Consider the following 6,902-nt stretch of genomic DNA (forward strand, 5'->3'; position numbering starts at 1 on the left):
AAAAAAAAAAAAAAGAATGTTTCCCATAATATCTACCAAAGTAAAAATATAATCCTTTATTTTAAAAATTAGGCACACATGTCTACCCAATAAATGAATAAATAACAATTGAAACATTAATAAAAATAATGTACATATTACATTAATTAAAACAGAATTATAATATCCATGTAAGTTTGTAGAACTCAGAAGTATTTGAATATTTTATGATCTATTTAGAATATTCTAAAACACTGAGGAAAAAAAGAAAGATTATCTAAGTGACTAGCTGCATGGCATTTCAAATGGCTCAACCTACACATGAAATATTTAAGACACTAGAATTTCACATATCATTTGCATTCCCTTCAGTTTGCTTTACATTGGATCGTGTTGCTTTTATACTGTATGAGGAAGTAAAATTTATTATAGTGTGAATACATTTTTCTTAAAAGGGATGTTTTCAGTCATGTCTACCATAGAAATAATTAATTATTTTTAAATAAAATAAGCACATTAATAACACAGAAAGAAATTCCTTGTACTCCCTAATGGTCCCAAACTATTTAATAGCCTTGGCTCATTTTGAAACTTTTGAGTCAAAAAATTCAGTCAACTTCTCTAAATTACATTTCTCAAGAAAGAAAAGAGTTTCTCATTATTGTATAATAGCTTTATATATTAAAATGAAATTGAAAATGCCCAGAAAAAAAAAGAAGATAGCTATACATCGTATCATTGCAAGGGATTCATGGGAGGGGTTGTTAGGAAGAAAAGGAAGGGGGAAGATAAAAAGTAATAATAATAAATATAAAATAATTATAAACATTTAAAAACAAGTTCTAAAAGTAAATAATGCTGTTCTCATTGTATCTCAGGTTTTGGCAGGTTGCGTTTTCATTTCCATTTGAGAATACAAGTTTTTTTTTTAAGTTATCTTCTCTGGAAGAATATTCCTAGTAAAAATTTCAAGCAATACATTTGATGTAAATCAAGCCTTATTTTACAATAAGTACTGTAAAACAAGCTAAGGATCTTCCTTTGCTAGTAATGTCAAAACTTCTTACCATTGTGCTAGTCCTGCTCACGACGATATTCAAAGCAAGTCTCCTACTTGCATTAAGTATCTCTATTGTAGTGTGTGAGATGCCTCTCATTTGTTTTCTCAATGCTGAAAAATCCTGAACATGGAAAACAAGGAAATAAATAAAAGCCAAGTACCTTGCATGAGTGTTGAGCTCAGAAAGCTGCCATCTCATAGTTCAACAATTAATTGCTACTCCCTTCAATCTGTTGAGAAAATTAATATCCACACGCATGCCTAATGGAAAGGAATTACAATAATACTGGGAGGTAACTGTATAAACCACAAGATGTTTTTTAATTATCTGACGAGGATTTCAGCCTAACATAAATTAGTCTACTTGTGTTTAAGGAAAAAGTAGAAATTACAAAACTACCTGCCAACCAGAAAAAAAAAGTCATTACCCATTTCATTTTTCCTAGAAGAACCAATTTTCAAAAACATTTTTAAAAGGAAGTCCTAGCAGAGAAGGAAATGTCATAACTCAGAATCTTGGAAATATGTGAAGGAAGGAAGATCAGTAAAGAGTATGTGGTTCCCAGCACTTGAGAGGCAGAGGCAGGCAGATTTCTGAGTTCAAGGCCAACCTGATCTACAGAGTGAGTTCCAGGACAGCCAGGGCTATACAGAGAAACCCTGTCTCAAAAAAACAAAAACAACAACAACAAAAAAAAAAAGATGTGGTGTAAGATAGTATCTTCATATACTTAATTTAATTGAAAAGGTAATATTTTAGAGCGACAGTAGACACAATGCGCTGGGTGGTTGTAGCATGTGAGTAAGTGAAGCAAGTGGCAATGACTTCATCTGGGCCTGCTGCAGAAAAGAATGGCTGAATCACCTGTTTCAAACACTTGCAACCTGGGTAAGTCGACATGGCACTATTTGCAACTAAACTTAGATTAATGTAAACAAATACTGAGAGCTTGAGAGTGATCACTGCTAGGATGTAGTGAAATGGCAACACCCAGAAAGACAAACCCCACATGGAAGGTTAAGAAGTTGACTTCACAGAAGCAGGTTAACTAGAAAGGGTTGGGACTTGGTAGGGAGAGTCATAAAGGGAGGAGGTTCAACAGTGGGGACCAGCAAATGGTGAGATGGATGAGGACCCCATGTGATGCAGCATATTAAGGTAACCATTATTTGTGAAGGTCTTAATACCTTCTGCTATGTGAGTCCTAAATTTTCAGTGAAAAAAAAAGTCTTCATTGGTCTGTTTTTGGAGTTTTTTGCCCCAATATGTTCAATTTTTCCCTACCCTCACACTTCTTGCTTACATAACTTCTGACAGTGAGTCTATTGCTGTTTTTAATCCCTGTACCTCTCTGAATGCTCTCCCTCCTTGGAGTTCTCATGTTTTTTATTTGATTTTCTGCAGCATAAAATATAACATCTTGAGGTGTCATGTTCTGATTTTTAGCCTGTTTGGTGTCATCTAAGATTTATGTAAACCTAAACAATTCTCAAATAAAATCTCCATATGAAACTTTATTGTGATACTTTCCTTTCGTGTATGTGTACGTGTATGTTCTTGCATGTGTGCATGCATGTTCACATGTATGCCCGTCCACATGCATGTACACATGAAGACTCAGGAGTCTTTGATTGTTCTCCACCTTATTCCCTAAGGCAGGGTCTCTCACTCGAACCCAGAGCTGACTGACTGAGCTACTCAAGCTACGCAGCTTGCCCTGGAGAATCTCTGTTTCCATCAGCTGACATCTGAACTACAGGTGGGGCTGCTACATCTGCCCAGAACTTATGTGGAGCTGAAGATCCAAATTCATATCCTCAGACTTGAGCAGCAATCACTTTACCACCGAGCTGTCTCCCAGCCTTATGCTCTAGCTTTGGGCAGTTCTGTTCTTTCTTGAAGTGTATTCATGCTCTAGAAGACTGAAGAGTGACCCTTCTCTCATAAGGTCTGGAACTAGGATCCAGGGCTAAATGCAAAGAGACAAATGGAAGGAAGTCAGTTAAAAGGGAACATCGGCATCTAGAGCAAGGAGAACAACCACCATGAGCAGCACAGGCAGTAAAGCCGTAGTGAAATCCATGCCTCAGCTGAAGACTATGTTGGCTGTTGCTCACCACTGTCCACCTCCAGGACAAGAATTATAGCTGGTGCATGGCCAGGAAAATGTAGATGAAGAGATGACGGTTTCTGCTCAGTAGGTGGAGCAGTGAACGAGGCCACTCCCACTTGATGAACTTGAAGTGTTATGTGTTGTATGTCAGTAATTCAGGAAACACTATTTCAAATAGGAACTCAAATTGTGTTCCTCTTGCCCAGTGGCACAAACTGTAAAATGATTATATGAGTTAATCTTAATGTATCCTTTGGTGGATGGAAAAACGGCCATACTTTGACCTTTAAATTTTTTGCCAAAGTATTAGAAACTTTCACGTTGGTTATAAATGAAAAAATGAAAAGTAGAAAAACTGATGTTCATTCAACCCATTAATAACTTAAGATAGAAATGTTGAGAATTAAAATGTTCAATTATTTTTTAAAAAATATTCTTCTAAAAAGTGATGTGAGTATTGCTTGCTCTTTACTTCTCATTGTGTGATGTGATTGAGGCGAGCATCTGGCTTGTGCCTTAAAAACGGTCTTTTGGCTGGGGAGAGCAATAGGTGACTGTGGGCTGAGCCTTGACCTTTGTGCATGCTAAGCTCATGTCCCATTACTGATCATCACTGGTTCATATCTCTTTTTTACTTTTTATTTTGAGGCTCAGACTGGCTTTGAACTAACACTGTAGCTCTGGTGGCCAGGACTTGTGAGCATCTGCCTCAGCCTCCCAAGCAGTTAGGGTTAGAGGCCTATGCCACCAGGCTCAGCTGAAACATCATAGTCCTCTCTTCAATTTGATTAGCTTTCTCTTTCCATTTTTTTCCTTTGATAGCAGGAATTATGTACCACTGTCACTTTCATGGTGACTTTTACGCCAGCTCTTCTTCCTCTGGGATACCTTCCTTTTACCCATCAGAATACACACATTCCAAAGCTTAAAAACAAGTTCTCCTTTACTCCGTCCTCCATTGTGTGTCTAAATGTTCTCCAACGGGACAAGCGACCATTCCTGTCTGTTTCTCTTTCAGTAATTATATCCATGTTTAACTGGAATTCCCATTCCAAATTGATTCCTTACTGAATTTTCACACTTTAGTGATGAAAAAAAGGCCAAGCAGCTTCATATGTTATATGGACTGACTAACATGTACAGTACAATGGAAAGATTGAAAAAGTGATATGGCTAGTCACTGATCTTAATGTGCATCAGCTATTTATATGTTATTTGTGAACTGAAGAGTTGTATATAAAGTTAATACACTGTTGTTTCACTAAAGATTAGCCATATTGAAATCATAAAACCAAAAATGGTCTTTTGAAATTAAATACTGCATTTAAGTTTGTTTTAATCATTCCAGCCATTTACATGACTAGTTGACTTTTATTTCTATTTATAAAGATTTTCCTTTTAGAAGCTTCTCATTTTTTAAATTGTACATCTTCTCCTCCTCTTTCTCCCTCTCCTTTACTCTTCTTAAAGAAAATAGGTTTATTTTAGCTTACAATCCCAAGGGAATACAGTCTACTATGTCAGGAAAGACATAACAGCAGGTGGAGAGGCCTGATACCGAGGAGCAGGAAGGTGGCTGGTAACATTTCATCTCTACTCAGCAAGCAGAGAGTGAATGGAAAGTGGAGCCAAGCTCTAAAGATTCAAAGCCACCCTAATGACCCACTTCCTCCAGCAAGGCTCCGCCTTCTAAATGTTCCAAAACTTTCCCAGTGTTACCAGCTGGGAACCAAATACTCATACATGTGAACCTATGGAGGACAGTACACACTCACACCTATGGAGAGCTCAGGAAGCCTTTAGTGAATGTGTATTGTTGACGTGGGCATGGCCACCTAAAGGACTCCAACGTCTCAGACCCATAGAAAGACAAAGCCTTTGCCTGGGGTCAGGCTCAGAGAGATAATAGCAAAGCCTTCTTCTTGTCCAGGTGGGAATATAAGCAATATGTGCAAGAGGTAGTGACTGTAGCCTCTGTCTCCTGGACATCTGAAGTCTAAGACTACTCGCCTAGAGACCTCCGAGAGCTAACTCTTCCCCCTGTGGTCTATATAATAAACATAATGAGGCTCAATGTTGTATAACAGTCATGACTCCATTGGAGCTGTGCTCACATCACACTCAACCTCCACTTTTCAGTATGTGGGTCAGTGTGTCTCTCCTTCCTTCACTCCCTCGACACCTACGTGGTCAAAGATTCAAGCTGTGCAGGACAGAGTACACAGTGCATTCACTGTGTGATTCCTGAGTATGCACAGGGTGCTCAGTACATAAAGGTAGATCAAAAAGGCCTGATGTTTCCGTTCATCAAGCTCACAGTTTAATGGGAAATAAATACTGAACAAATGACAAAACCACAGTAAAATATTATCCTAACTAGCTGAGGTAGCAATCTGGGGATGTGGTAGGCAAAGGCAGAAGGAAGTGTGACCTGATCTCAAAAATTAAAATATTCCCCTCCATTTTAGATGGAACAACAACAAAACCTTTCATTACATTCACTGAGATCTCAAGATATATCTATTATCAACTTATAGAAGATCACTATGGCCATTATAAAAGCCTAATATACATATGACTTCAGTTTAAGAGTCAAATAATAAATTAAGTGTGGTGAGTTTGGACATGCCTACACATGGGAGGCAGAAGCAGGAAAACTGCCCACAAGTTTTAGGACAGACTGGCTTGGACAATAAGTTCCAGACTACCCAGGCCTTCAGAGCAACATCATGCTGCAAATGAACAAAATAACAAACAAAAAAAATCTTCAAAAAGTAAGTGATGAAAATTAAAAATTTTGAGACTGGGGCTCCAGGCTGCGCTGTAGAAGAATACAGTGAACAGATGCCACCATGATGATTTTGAGGTTAGTGACCACACTTGTGGCATATAACAGATATTATATCTTGAAGTCTCTGGTCCAGGAATTATGGACCAGAGGTCCATAGCCTGGTCTCTCACAAGACTCTATGCTCAGCTACTGACAGGCCTATAGTACCGGAGGATGAAGAAGTGCTAGGTGCCATTCAAGTACATGCTACACAACTAGCAAGCTGGTATCTCTCCAACTGATCTTCTCACGGGTTATTTGAGTGTCCTGGTGACCAAGTGATCAGAGATGGAGGAAGATGCTTCAGCCTTCTGCCCTCACCATGGATATCATACCACATCACTTCTGTTATATTCCATTCTTATGCTTTTCCCCCAGAATTCTTAAACTACTGTGGAGAAAATAAAGAAAATAATGTTTGATGCTTGAGACCAATTTTGACCCAATTTTGATCAAAATTGACACCAATTTTGTATGCTTATTTTTTCTAAGACTCCTTGGGAAAAAAAATATACAATTTAAACCTAGGAGTAAACTTGTCTGTTGTGTTAGTAATAATAGGCTAATTTCTCTAATAATCTCAAACTTTTCTTTTACTAAGCTAGTGCCCAGTTCAGGCCATTGAAAGTCACTTTCTCTCACATAGTCATTCAGATCCCGAGGTTATTTTGCATTATACCCCTGCTTTGTTCAGAATCTTATATGCTCCATTTTCAGCAAATAACATAAAAGGCATTTAATGCCTGTGGACATTTTTATGGACCAAGAGTGAAACGGGGATGTCTTCAACTAACATGCAGGTGCATAGAAAGTATGTGTATGTGGTATGGGTTACTTATAGGAAGAAAAACTCAGGCGGTGGTGGCACATGCCTTTAATCCCAGCACTTGGGAGGCAGAGGCAGGCAGATTTCTGAGTT

The sequence above is a fragment of the Mastomys coucha genome, unplaced genomic scaffold (assembly GCF_008632895.1).
Source record: "Mastomys coucha isolate ucsf_1 unplaced genomic scaffold, UCSF_Mcou_1 pScaffold15, whole genome shotgun sequence".
NCBI classification, from domain to species: Eukaryota; Metazoa; Chordata; class Mammalia; order Rodentia; family Muridae; genus Mastomys; species Mastomys coucha.